This window comes from Bos indicus x Bos taurus, chromosome 23, assembly GCF_003369695.1.
Source record: "Bos indicus x Bos taurus breed Angus x Brahman F1 hybrid chromosome 23, Bos_hybrid_MaternalHap_v2.0, whole genome shotgun sequence".
In the NCBI taxonomy this organism is placed as follows: domain Eukaryota; kingdom Metazoa; phylum Chordata; class Mammalia; order Artiodactyla; family Bovidae; genus Bos; species Bos indicus x Bos taurus.
In genome coordinates, this window is record NC_040098.1 from 22,112,113 (window position 1) to 22,127,218 (window position 15,106).

At 39.2% G+C, this 15,106-nt stretch overlaps 1 protein-coding gene across 2 annotated transcripts in view; it reads right to left on the reverse strand.

The window, feature by feature from the left end:
- The window catches only part of LOC113881576 (patched domain-containing protein 4-like), a 58,500-nt gene that overhangs the window by 24,337 nt on the left and 19,057 nt on the right, over window positions 1-15,106 (reverse strand). The gene's annotated exons all lie outside the window — the stretch shown is intronic.

The following is a 15,106-nucleotide window of genomic DNA, read 5'->3' on the forward strand; positions in this document are numbered from 1 at the left end:
GTGAATGTTAGTGACAGGACCACTTTGGAGAACTCTCAGCATCATCAAGCCAAACTGGAGATTCAGAGACTCCAGGACTCTGGGATTCCTCTCTCAGCTAGGTAGCCTGGATCAGCTTTGCACGTAGGTACTGTGGTCATGCATGATGTGAGAGTTGGACTGTGAAGAAGGCTGAGCGCCGAAGAATTGATGCTTTTGAACTGCAGTGTTGGAGAAGACTCTTGAGAGTCCCTTGGACTGCAAAGAGATCCAACCAGTCCATTCTGTAGGAGATCAGCCCTGGGATTACTTTGGAAGGAATGATGCTAAAGTTGAAACTCCAGTACTTTGGCCACCTCATGCGAAGAGTTGACTCATTGGAAAAGACTCTGATGCTGGGAGGGATTGGGGGCAGGAGGAAAAGGGGACGACAGAGGATGAGATGGCTGGATGGCATCACTGACTCGATGGATGTGAGTCTGGGTGAACTCTGGGAGTTGGTGCTGGACAGGGAGGCCTGGAGTGCTGCGATTCATGGGGTTGCAAAGAGTCGGACACAACTGAGCAACTGAACTGAACTGAACTGAACTAGGAGATCTGTACACAAGTGTTCATGTTGGTATTGTCCGTAACAGCTCCAAAGAGCAAACAACACAAATGTTCATCAACATTAGAATAACTTGTGAAATCAGTGGTCAATGAAATACTACAACAGCAATGAAAATAAACCAATGAGAGCTAAACAAATCAACATGGATAACTGATACAAATACAAGCTTGAATAAAATTAGCAAGGGCTTCCCTGGTGCCTCAGTGGTAAAGAACCCATCTGCCAAAGCAGGAGATGTAGGTTTGATCCCTGGGTCAGGAACATCCCCTAGAGAAGGAAATGGCAAACTACTCCAGTATTCTTGCCTGGGAAATCCCATGGACAGGGAGACTGGTGGGCTACAGTCCATGGGATTGCAAAATGTCAGACATAACTATACAAAAACAACAGAATTAGCAAGAACACATGCCGTAGAATTCCATTTATATAATGCTCAAAAAAGATGAAACATAATTATTATTTAAGCATGTATACTTAAATGAAAAAACTGTAAAAGAAAACAAGGAAAGAAGTAATCACAAAAACCATACTTTTAGTGTGGCATCACCATCGAGTCGGTGATGCCATCCAATCTCTGTCATCCCCTTCTCCTCCTGCTTTCAATCTTTCCCAGCATCAGGGTCTTTTCTAGTAAGTATTCATCCTAACTTTTTCTCTGTAACCCACGGAGTGGAAAGACTAGCCACCATGGTCCAGATGCGATTTCCTCCCTCCCTCAGGGCACCTATACTGTGAATAAGTCAGGTTTTGTCTCAGGGTGATCAAAAAGAAAGGAAAAACTATCAAGTGTGACTTGCATTCTAGTTTTCATAAGTGATTATAATGATTAGTTGTAAATTTCAGGGTCAATAGGATCATTGTGAATGAAGTGGCATTAGTGGTAAAGAATCCGCCTGCCAGTGCAAGAGACTTAAGAGATGCGGGTTTGATCCCTGGGTCGGGAAGATCCCCCGGAGAAGGAAATGGCAACCCCTACAGTATTCTTGTCTGGAAAATCCCCATGGACAGAGGAGGCTGGCAGGCTACAGGCCATGGGGTTGCAAAGAGTCAAACACGACTGAAGCGACTTAGCATGCATGCAGGATGGTTCTAAATTATGAACGATGAGTGTTCTATAGCATGGAGACTTTACAACATGGAAAACAGTGGGTGTAGAGTAAGGAAGAAAAATAAGTAAAACCTATCTATCAAGTTTGTACTGCATGCTGGATACATTGGTAGGTGCTTTCTTATGCTTTAATTCTCTCTACAAGTCATTAAATGAGTATTATTCTTCCTCACATTTTATAGGGTGAAGTCATGTGGCTTATCCATAGCAGCACATCTCATGATAGGTGGAGTAAAAATGAAAATCACTTAATTTGCAAGGCAGTGTCCTTTTTTGGCCCATCATACTGCCTCCCTGTAGCTTCTAGATAGGAGCAAAATCTCATTCTAGTAAAGCATAAATGAGAGAACCATGCACATTGGGCTTCCCTGATGGCTTAGATGATAAAGAATCTGCCCACAATGCAGGAGACCTGGGTTTGATCCTTGGGTCAGGAAGATACTCTGGAGAAGGGAATGACAACCCACTCCAGTATTCTTGCCTGGAGAATCCCATTGACAGAGGAGCCTGGTAGGCTACAGTCTATAGGGTCACAAGGAGTCGGACACAACTGAGTGACTAATACTTTGACTTCACCATGCACATTAGGTTATTCAGAAACATCTAAGAAATTGTTATCTTTGATATATATTAAAAACTCCCGGTGATGACTGTGGCAGGTATTCATTCTGATTCTCAAGTTTTAACTAAAATCCAGAAATAAACTCATTAGATATAAACTATCAGTTTTTTTTTTTTAATTTCAGTGAGATGAGCTTTGTTTAAAAACTGTTTCCAAGGTAACTTAGCAATGACAAGTTCAATTTAGTGAGTAAACTAATTTATATCACAGAGAGGAGAGAAAGCTGTTCTTTAACCAGTTGAAAATTTCACTGGATTCTCAATTTTCATAATAAAGTATCAACCCTGATACCACTTCCTCTGGTTTCTAAAAGCATTCACCCTTCCATACTTAGGAATATAGGCCATCAGCTCTGAATTTCCCTATCAAAGCATGCAATTTGGAACACTTTGAAATTCAACTCTTACCAAATGTTTAGTAACACTTGACTGCCTACATGTTGCCCACCAACCCTGCTGAACTTGCTAAAATCTCTCCTTGGTATCAATTAGAATTTGAGGGCTCTGCACACCTAGCTGTAGCAGAGTTTCCATCATTAAAATGTTTCAATGCTATGCTTTCCATTTTTAACACAGGTTACTGATGGCAACAGCTACATAGAATTTCCCTCTGTGCTTGCCCAAATGTCACTGGGATTATTGTCCAGGATATCAGTTCTTTAAGATTCAGTGATGGGAAAACTGATAGAATTATAGTCTTCCTGTTGAGAGGGTCATACTGTTTTTAGCTGTATCTGGAAGCATCTAGAAAACCATCCAAATTTGAAGTTGAAACTTAGTAACCATTTGGCCACAATTGCTAGCAGATGTGTAGTAACATTTTCATTTTTGTCTTTCTTCAGTTTTCATTATCTTTTTAAAAGCCACCTGAAATTATTTGTGAATATTTATGTAACTAGTAAAAGGTTTCAAAATGTTTAGATTGCTGGAAGAAAGGGCAACACACTATAAAATTCCTTTTGATTGGTACAGTTTAAGACACGCACAGAAACATATTGACAAATTGATTAGAATCTTGGTGCTCAAGGTCATAGCTATTGGAACAAAACAGACAGTCTCTTAAAGTTTACAACCTGTGTGGATATTAACCCATGGTATGTCAGGTATAAGCACTTTCTTTTCTTCTCATTGATTAACTCCAAGAAAAGAGGGGGGAAAAGTCACTCTTTAATGTTTTTGCTTCCTATCATCACCCATATTGAGCAATTTTTAACTCGAATATAGGTCCACAAACAGGTGCTTCCCATAAGGGAGTAAGAATGGCTCCTATCAGGCAATGTGCAAAAAGGCCAACATTTAAGCCTGAAGTCAGAAGTCCTGTATGTGAGTTCATTCTTTCTTGGCTATGTGACCTTGGAGAAATCACTTCCTTCCAGGAACCTTAGTTATTTGGTCTTTAAATGAGGATGCTAATGCAATACACTTCAGTACAATAGAAATACAAACTCCAACCTATGTCCAGGCCAGAGGAGCCCCTGTTCCTTATAAAACAAGTTCTTCACAGAGGCGGAAAAGTGTGGTAGAAATATGAGCTTAGTATTCTGGACAGAGAGATGGAAACTGATGAAAACAGCTGCTCCTTCCAACCAAGTCACTGACCCAACCTTGTTTCTTCCTGGATGCCATTGGCTGGAAGCACTTTCGGGCAACTTCCACAGGCTGCTGCAGTGCAGTTTCTTCCTTCTTATTTTCTGCCCTGCAGCTCTATTCTGCAGTTTCTAGGTCTTGCCTTAGTCAAAGCACTTAGGCAGATACCTGATGCTGTGGAAACTTAATAAATACTACATCAATCAATAAAAGGATTAATCAGAAACAACTTCCAACAAAATCCAGCACTACAAAGAGTTGCCTGTATTTTCTCGTTTGCTTAATTTTAACCCAAGGAATAGTAGCCAAAAAGAAAGACTGCCAAATTGCTGCCTACTCTGATTTCTGATGAATATCTGTAGTCTTAGGTCTTAGCTAATGTATCAAACAAATTTGTAGAGTTTCTACTGTGTCCCAAACAGAGGAACAACATTAGTGACTAAGTTGAAAATGTGAGGGAACAAATATTAGAATTCAGACAAATTAGTTCCAAACACATGTACATTTTTAAAAAGGGCTGGAGGTGCAAGCAAACCCACATTTTAAAAATTACTCATCACCAGGGAGGCACAAACATTAGATAAATATGCACAAGCACTATTTATCTTTAAATTTTCTTTCATTTCAATAAGTTCAGTTCAGTTCAGTCGCTCAGTCGTGTCCGACTCTTTGCGACCCCATGAATTGCAGCACGCCAGGTCTCCCTGTCCATCACCAGCTCCCGGAGTTCACTCACTCACGTCCATCGAGTCAGTGATGCCATCCAGCCATCTCATCCTCTGTCGTCCCCTTTTCCTCCTGCCCCCAATCCCTCCCAGCATCATAGTCTTTTCCAATGAGTCAACTCTCCGCATGAGGTGGCCAAAGTACTGGAGTTTCAGCTTCAGCATCATTCCCTCCAAAGAAATCCCAGGGCTGATCTCCTTCAGAATGGACTGGTTGGATCTCCTTGCAGTCCAAGGGACTCTCAAGAGTCTTCTCCAACATCACAGTTCAAAAGCATCCATTCTTCTCAGCCTTCTTCACAGTCCAACTCTCACATCCATACATGACTACAGGAAAAACCACAGCCTTGACTAGACGAAATTTGCATGTTAATCCCAAACCTTCCCAGAGTGTTTTTTCCACAATTACAATTTCCTGATCCAAAGTCTTCTTTTAGTATCTATAACAGTATTGCAGTCCACAGAGTCACAAAGAGTCAGACATGACTTAGTGACTAAACAACAACAACATTAAAAATGTCCAGAAGCCAATCTGAGGCATACACCTCATAGGATGCATCCCCTATCAAAGGATTTAATTATTCTTTTCATGCTAAGAGGCAGCATTTTCTGTTGCCCCAAATTAAAAGACTCTGACTTGAAATGTCTAGATTTTATTTTCTCACTTTTTCATCTGAGTCTCAAAGTTCTGCCTCAAGCTCATTTGTACTTTCTGTATACTTCTTCAGTTTTAGTTTAAGCCACTGGAGTGATAACTTATATCACAGTTATATAAGTGAATATTTTTTAATACGTGAGTTTGCTGGCACCTCCAGTCGTACAGCAACTTATATTTGCTATAAAGCATGCTTTATATATGGCATGGCATGGATATAATCTTAAACTCAAAATGTTATCACACCTTAAATTCAAAGGAGTCCAATGCTTGCTATTCTCCCTTTGTATGTCTCTAAGAAATGCCACCAAAAATAGTTGCCAAGCTCATAACAATATTCAAAAATTAAAAATGTGCTTCCAGATGCCAAGTATTTGTAAAGTAAGGCTGTCTGCCTCTTTGAGAGTATGAGGCTTATCAGATGCACTGTAACAGCCACAGGAAACTGTTGTGGATATAAGGATGAGATGCTATTTAACTTGCAGGCAGAAACAGAGAGTGTTCAGGCTTAGACCCCAATCTAAAATCTAAAGCAGAATTGTCTTCAACGAGGATCCCCTTGTGGCTCAAGCAGTACAGAATTTGCCTGCAATGCGGGAGACCCTGGTTCAATCTCTGGGTTAGGAAAATCCCCTGGAGAAGGAAATGGCCATCCACTCCAGTATTCTTGTCTAGAGAATTACACGGACAGAGGAGCCTGGTGGGCTACAGTCCATGGGGATGCAAAGAGTTGGACACCACTGAGCGACTACACTTTCACTTTCACGTGAGAATTAGAATGGCAAAAACTCAGGGATCTGCCGGGAAGGAGAGAAAAAAAGGAATAAAATGGGAAACCTCATTCTTCCCCATTGAAACTTTAGGCAGGGTCCAGCATAAGTCTTATTTTATCAGGCCTTTTTCAAGGGGAGCTTAATGCTCTTTCATGTATTTTCATTAATATTTTAATTTTTGCACTTGCCTCATGAGACATTTTCATGAAGGGAACAATTTTGAACATGCAAAGGGGAAATATGACATTTTATTTTCCCTGCTTGCAGAAAGGTTTAATATACCATGAAGATATTCTCGTCACTGGAACTAGATTCTTCTCAGCCATCCTTTAAGTGTCCACTAATTCTCTTTAAACTGAACGCAAGTTTATAATACAGACCTGCAGTACATTTGTCTAATTTTCTTTTTTTTTTTTCATTTGTCTAATTTTCTTTGAGACTCCTAGTCTAAGTGCAGTTCTAGACACTGCATTCTGCACACTGGAAGAAAACAAATTTGTAAACCAGATTTGAGGTGGGGGCCTCTGATACTGAGCTCAAGAAGATATTATTAATCATTTTGAAAAAATAGCTTAAAAAGTCTAAACTAGGAATTGGCAAACTACAGCCCACCAACCAAATCCAGACCTTGCCAGTTTCTGTAAGTAAAGTTTAACTGGTACAAAGTCATCCTCATTTCTTTATGCATTTTCTGGAATTTTACAGAAAAGCTTGCTGACACCTGGAACAAACTTTAGAGCATGCAAAACAGATATCTGTATGTTTCAGTTTTATTTATCCCCATGGTTCATTGTGCTTAGAATCTCTTTTTTGCTGAAATGAGTGACATGTATTTTGAAAATGAAGGCACAGATAAATGTTTAGGTTTAAATTAACAAATACTTTTGACACGCATTCCAAATGACACCGTCCTCAAAATCTTGTCAAACAGCATCTTACAAACTGAAACGCCATTGGGCTTTTATGCAACAGCACCATAAGATTTGGAGGCTGCAATGTTAAACAACATTTGCAAACAGAATTTATATGTTGATATTTCCATATCAAACCTTCAAAAGACTATGCAATTCCACACATTACAGAATCTGTTCCATTCCTTATTAAAAATATAACTGCTGCTTCTTTCTCTGACCTTTTACCACAGCCCTTCCATCTCTGCCAGGATGGTTTATTACATGTTGTCAACCCTGCGTGTCATTCCTGCATCCATCACAGGAGAAGAGGAAGATCCTAGAGATTCCACCCCTCTGGCTTCAGTCAGCACCGCACCCAAATCATCCAGGGAAGACAGCTACACATCGTATTTCTAAAAATACATTTTGGGGGGTGATAAATTTTACTAACAATCTCTAGAATATTTTATTATGGTTTAATTCTATTTTCTTTAACTCAGCAGAGATGAGGAACAGAATAATTCCTTGAACTCACTTAAAAATGTTTGTATTGTCATATTTCTAAAATTGCAGGGTTTGATTATTCCACCAGTACCTCCACTTTCTTGGTGGTTTAGCAGTAAAGAATCGCTTACAATGCAGGATACCTGGGTTCACTCCCTTGGTCAGGAAGGTCCCTTGGAGAAGGAAATGGCAACTCACTCCAGTATTCCTGCCTGGAGAAGCCCATGGACAGAGGAGCTTGGCAGGCTACAGTGTATGGAATTATAAGAGTCAGACACGACTTAGTGACTAACCCACACCTCCACTCAGAAAGGATGGTTCATTTTCATTCTTCTTGTACCTGAGACGCCAAGAGACCCTTGGTGTCCCTCCTCTAGAGACGTCTCCAGTATAGCTGTTTTGCATTTTAAAAATGTGTTGCTTCAATTTAGAGCATAAACACTGACATTTACTCATTGCTTATTTTGCTATAGATACTGAAAAGTGTTTATTTCAGTCCTTCCAGTGACTATAGGATCATTCCTATCATTACCCCATTTTGAACTGAAGAAGCCAAGGTTTAGAAAGAGAATGTCTTTAGTTCAATTGTTGTTGTCAATATCACACTGCTAGTAAATGTGGCACAAAATCAGGATGGAATCCTAGATTTGTCTGATTCCACAGACACGGCTTTTGTCCACTAAGTTCTGCAACCTGGAGGACAGGGTTTGTGTTTTTAAGTCCTCTTGCTTTTCCAGGGTCCAGCACAAACTCTGATACTGAAGAGAATCTCATTCAAATGTACACTGAATGAAAGGAGAGCTAAACCAACTCTAAACAAAGTGTGAAATGTTTACATAAAAATCTTCGCTGTATCTCTAGCAGTGGTCATGTCTTGGTTTAGCTGTGACCAAGCAAGCCTGGCTACTTCACAATTTGTTTGAATGTCAGGAAGTGGCTCAGACAGTAAAGAATCTGCCTGCAATGCAGGAGACCTAGGTTCAATCCCTGGGTTGGGAAGATCCCCTGGAGAAGGCAATGGCAACCCACTCCACTATTCTTGCCTGGAGAACTCCATGGACAGAGGAGCCTGGAGGGCTACAGTCCACGGGGTCCCGAAGAGTCACACACAGCTGAACAACTAACACTTTCTTCAGGTCTGAACCAGACATTCAGAGAAAACAAAAAATTAGAGAGTAAATACACTTATAAATTAAACAGTACAAGGGAACAAATAAAGACAAGTTACTTGGGAGGACAAAATCAGAAAATAAAACTTGCCATCTCTTGAACTAGTTTAATTTTCAAACGTCTCATTATTAAGGCCTTTTCATAACCATTCTTTTGGGTCATTAATTAATTGATAAAGGGTGGCAGAGGATGAGATGGTTAGATAACATCACCAACTCAATGGACATGAGTTTGAGCAAACTCCGGGAGATAGTGAAGGACAGGGAAGTCTGGTGTGCTGCAGTCCATGGGGTCACAAAGAGTTGGACACAACTTAGCAATTGAACAACAAAACCCATGTTAAAATCTGTTTCTCTCACTCCTTCCTATTGGAGTTGTTCCTTTACAGAAATAAAAGAATTCAAGATGCAAGTAGTTCTGTTGGGAAAGCCCATTCCTACAAAGTGTTTTGAGTGAACAATCTAATCTCCTTTGAATGGAGATTTTAAAGTGTCAGTTTTATTCCCAGTACCATGATTTCAATTTCAATTGAGCAAATATACATTTAATTTATAGGTTTATAAATTATATGTATAGGCTTATTCTTTCATATCGTTTAATATTAGTCATAAACTAGCATTTCAACTGTGTTAACTCTATTATATTTAGGGATCCTTAAACTTCTTCAGCAACTTCTATTTTCCTTCCACTGTATGCTTCCAAGTTTACTGATATTATATTAGAACAGCTTTTTCAATTGTGCCTTCTTAAAAGTCTTTATTTAAATATGCAATATAACATCTGACTTATGATACAAGTTGTCAATTTTCAAATGCAATAAAATACACATAAAATGAGGTTTCCCCCAGAAAATATCTTTGAAACATAATAAAACAAAGGCTTATTTGAAATAAATGCTCCTTTCTAGGGTATATGAAAGCAAGCTGAGTTATTGAGAAGCTAGAGGAGCTCAGGTTACACTCTTAACTTCTGAAGAGAACATCATGAAGGAAAAAAGTAGATGTTCCTATATGTCCCCTGGCATCACGGCCATAAACTTAACATTTGAGATGTCCTGGATTCAAACTGTCAGAGCCTGAATACTGGGTTGGTTGGCCCAGGGCCCAATCACCAGGATAATTTTTTTCCTCTCTGCTTCTTATACAACGAAGAAAGACTTTAATAAATGAACCCAAAATGCGATTGTATTTGCTAGAACTCTCTCTTGCTTTAATGACTACAATGACTTTTTCAAAAGAACATAGCTGCTACGAATCACACCTGGCCAATTTCCAGTTGGGAAATTCAATTTTTTGTCTAGCTATGTACTCTGTGAAATGCCCCTGGATAAAGAACTAAATGATCAGTATAAATCTGTGTTGCCTTGATAATCACAACAGTTGGAGGCAAACTTCCTCTATTACCTTTGTCTAATGTACTCTTAGACCCTAACCAACGGAAAAAATGGAAGTTTGGTAGTTTTGATATTTTTATCACGTGGGATCAACCACACAAGCATCCTGGATTAAAATGAAGGTTTCTGTATTTGCTATTGTTGTTTAGTAGCTAAGTTGTGTCTGACTCTTTTGCAACCCTATGGACTGTTTGTAGTCCATCAGGCTCCTCTGTCCATGGGATTCTCCCGGCAAGAATACTGGAATGGGTTGCCATTTCCTTCTCCAGGAGATCTTTCCGAACCAGGGGATGAACTCACCTCTCCTGCATTACAGGTGGATTCTTTACCACTGAAACATCAGGGAAGCCCTTCTGCAATCCTGGGGCATGATAAATTCTCATTTGCGTCCCACAGTCAAGAATCTTGGTTGAATTGAGCACACAGGTGCAGTAACACCTGGAGACCCTGTCATATATGAAGAAGAACCTTGTCTCATTAAGACGTTAAAAACAGCATTATGGTTAGAATGTTACTTCTTTCAGGGCACATAAATAAAAGTTCTAAGGTTACTAGTTAGCTGAAAAGCATTAATGAACTGTTCTGGAACACTATTTGAGGAGCTGTGCATTTTGGAAGATTTAACACAGCTTCAAAGAAATAATATGAAAATCCCAGAATGAGCTCAGGTACTAGGGGCAATTTTGACTGAAATAAATAGCCAACTGTGAGAATAGAACCATTAATGAGAAATAGTTATCATTAGGCAATTGTTCAAAAGTCACCTATTTTCTAGCAAGTGCTTCCCCATTCCATTATTAGTTTCTGATTTCTGGGGAAAATATATTTTAGAAAGGTCAAAGTATTTCACTTGAAAAATGAACTATAAGTGTGAATGACACAGGCATGACAACGTATAAAATGTGGAAAGGCTGATTTTGCTTAACGGAGCCTCATAAAATTCTCCCAGGGAAACCTATCTTCCCCATGTTACCAAAATGGGGAAAAATCAAGTTAGCAAATCGCATCCTCTCTCCGGCTTCCCCTAAAGCCGTGGAGGATGGCTTCTGTGATTTAGGAGGCCTTTTCCCTCCTTGGTGCCAAGGACTAGCTTTTGCAATATTACCTTGAGGATTTAGCATCTCACCACGGCTGTTTCTGACTCTCCAAAAATGAGGAAGATGAATTATTTAACATCCAGGAAGCACCAGCTGTGTTTGCTCCTAAATGCTGAGCTTCTCCCACCAATGGAATTTACAATTGAAATAGGTTTCTAATCTAAAATGGACTACAATTTTGACAAGCGAACAAGCCTGAAGAGCTTCTCCTCCTCTGAGAGGAGATATTGGCGAGCACGTCTTCGTGGATTTCACTAGGCATCCTAGACATTCTCTGGAGATGAAAGCCTGACGCCCTGCCAAGTGGGCTGAGCACCCCTGACATGCAAGGCACATGCTCCCAGGCTACTGAAGAAGAGGATTTACAACATGCAATATGAGGGCTTCAGGTTAAATAAAGACTATTTTCCTGATGGTCTGTGTTACAGAAGGTGGGAAGAATTCTAAGAGGACTCTTTCCTTCCATGTTCAAAGAATTAGAGTACTGGTTCTCAGTGGGGAGCAATTTTGCACCCTTTGGGTGCTTACTATCTGGAGACACTGTTTTTGTTTGTCACAACTTGGGAGAGAAAGCCAATACTACCACAGTCTACAGAATAAAGAGCAGGGATGCCCCTAAACACCATATGATACACAGAAAATGAAAAAAGGGTTAGTGGCTCTGTCGTGTTCAACTCTTTGCAACCCCATGGCCTGAAGACCGCTAGGCTCCTCTATCCATGGGATTTCCCAGGCAAGAATACTGCAGTGGGTTGCCTTTTCCTTCTCCAGGGGATCTTCCCGACTCATGGATCAAACCCAAGTCTCCTGCATTGCAGGCAGATTTTTTTTTTAACATCTGGGTCACCAGAGAAGCCTATGATGTACAGAACTGCCGCACAACTAAGAATCATCACACTCAATGTCAAGAGTACCTAGAAATCTTACACAGTTTTTCAGTTCTCATAAATTTGGGATACTCAGGGAGTCCTATAATTCACTGTTTCAAAAGGGCTTTCTATAAGTCTAATTAGTGTACCAGGGCCAGTTTGAGGAAAGAAAATAATTCTCATTTGTTTAATGCAAAAAAAAAAAAAAAATGCTGACTTACCACCCAGTGGGCACACTCTACAGACTTGCTCTTCTTTTGTCTCAAGTGTTATCCCTATACTTCTTCAGCTGTCTCTAACTTTTGCTTTTGGAACTAGCTCAAATCCTACTTTATCCTTAAAGCTTAGGAAAAGATAAAGGTGATCACTCTTCCGAATTCCTTTCTATAGCAAGCAGTGTCTGCATTCTCACTGGGCACTTACTGCCTTATATTCAATGTATACATGTGACATGTTAATGAAGTTGTAAATTCCCTGCTAGTAGGGACAGAAGACTGCTTCAGAAACACAGTCAACTCTGACTTTGCGCATAGTAAGAACTCTATCAATGTTTATTTGTCATGTCTTCAAATATTATGGGTACCCTCAGCATAGTGGTTACTAAATAAAATTTAGAAGAACTTTAGCCGCCAGTTTCCTCCAGTCTAAATTTGGGACAGGAAGAGGTCATTTAAAAATTACATCAAATATGTTTCTACTTACAATGGTTCCTATTCCACAAAACTGGGATGTGGGCTTTGATTTCTGGTCTTTTAAAACACTGGGAATCAGCATGACTTATTAGAAAAAGAAGAATTATTTAGGGTCAATTTAAGTTGTTAATAGAAAAAGGAATAATGAATCGCCATAATAAAGAGAGAGAGTTTTATAACAGAAAAATGTCATGATATTAGGTTTATTAGGACTTTAGAGAGCTATTCCAAGAAAGTGACAGAAATTCGATCAATTAAGTGAGGTGCACATAAATTGAACTTAATAAAACTGCCTAAATTGCTTTGGAAAAGAAATGCTATGGGGAATATACTTTTATTAGTTTTGGGTGAGGATGAATTGTGAGTCCTTTTCCACTTTTAATCTTGAGTTTCCCATGAAAACTTTCAGGAATAACGTTAGAAATATTATGTGCAGCCAAACTAGAGATTGAGAGACCTATATGATCAGTGGTCAACCGTGTGGTCAGTGGTTATAGGAGTAAGAGTGGCTGGCACTGCAACAAGGATGCAGGCTTCTTGTCGTCTGAATAAATTTTGACAAGTTACTTAACCATCTGTGCCTCAGTTTCTTCCTTGTGAAGAGATAAAAAATAATATAAGGTAGCACCTCACTCGACTGCTGGTGAGAACCAAATGAATTCCTGCCTGTTATCTGGAAAGGTAGCAGCTCCACATAACAGAGTCCTGGCTCTTTCACATTGTATGTTAGAACTGCTCCCATGGACCTTCATCACGAACGCCATGGTCCATCCTTGGCTCCAAAAAACTCAAAGAAAGAGAGTTGCCAACTTTCAGTCGTACTATGTGTGAATTCAACAAACAACAACAAAATCTCAGAGAAGTAGTAATTATTAAGATAAGTAGAGCAAAATAAGTGTGGCTTTAGGACAGTTAGACAATTACGTCTCGATTTTCTATCCATAAAGATTGAATTCACTGGGTGATTTTTTAATGCTCCACTTCACTTTGTTAGTACAAAAAATCTTATGAAAAAAGAAGGCACATTTTCATTTTATGTTTCTCAACACAGAGACTTCAAGTCCTAGAATTTGAATATAAACATTAACTCTCCGAAGCATACATCTAACATCCTTTCGATCAGCAAAGACGTGAGATACATTTTGTTGATTTTATTTACCCATCCTGTTCCAGAGAGATTTAACTCATTTGTTTAGTGGAAACAAAATTGCTGATTTACCATCCAAGCAGGCATTAAGTCAGAGATGTTTATTAAATCAGACATTATCCCTCCGGCCCCAAAGTAAGAATTAACCTATTCTTTGCCCTTATTAAAAATGCTCAATGTTTTATCAGTGGTTTTACGATTTTGTTAAGGTAACTGTGGGATTATTTAGCCAGCAAAATGATGCATCTATGTAAGTACAAGGCGTCTTTAATAAATCGTGAAACAACCTTCTTGTACTTGCATAGATCCTTTATTTTTGCTGGTTAAATAATCGCACAATTACCTTACCAGTTACTGTCACTTGGGAAGAAAGACCTGAGGATAGGAGGACTTGGGGGGATCATGGAAAGTTCCAGTATCCCACAATCTTCTGGCCAGATCTTGTGGATGGTGAACAACCCTCATGTTTTTCATTTTGATATTTCTTGGTCTGTACCCATAAAATTTTTCTGCTTTGTATTCACTTTTTAAGTCTACCGCATTATTGGGATTTTATGCTGACTTCATAACCTTCAGAGTAACCGATCACAGCAAAACATTTCCCTGCTGACAGAAAGCAGCTCTCCCCTGACCTTAGTTTTAATGAATACATTTCAAAAAATAAAACATTTATTACCAATTGAAATAAGCATTCCTGAAAGACCTCTCCCACCAGGAAAGAGTATTTGTTTTTATTATAGAGCCCTGGAGGATTCTGAATCTAATGCAACACCAGTTCTGGACTTTTCTGTGCTCTGAATCATTTTGAACTAACCTTTAAGATTCAAGTTACCATGCTCTACTGCTACTTTCCCACTTGGCCCTCTTCCTCACTAGTCTGTAGGTTTCTAGGAAAGAGGGTCTGTAACTTTTCTCTATAACTCCAACACCTAGCCCAGTGTCTGAAACAGTATAAGCATAGCATACATTTCTATTGAGAAAAGCTATTCACTGGGGTAAGACAAATACGGAGAGATTGTTTGGATCAGGAAAGATAATTTGTATATCTTTTGAACACAACATTGGTGTTCAAAACTCAGGATACATCAATTTCCCAAAACTTAAAAGTTTGCTAAAAACAAAAAGGCTGTGTAGTAGCAAATGAGGTCTATGCATAACAGAGTATTCAGTTAAACAGAAGTCCAAGAGAAAGTACTGGTCATTTCCAAGGTCATAGGATGATTAAAAAATGATAGCAAAGACCAGTTTTCTTTTTTACTGAAGGAAGAACAAATAGAAATACC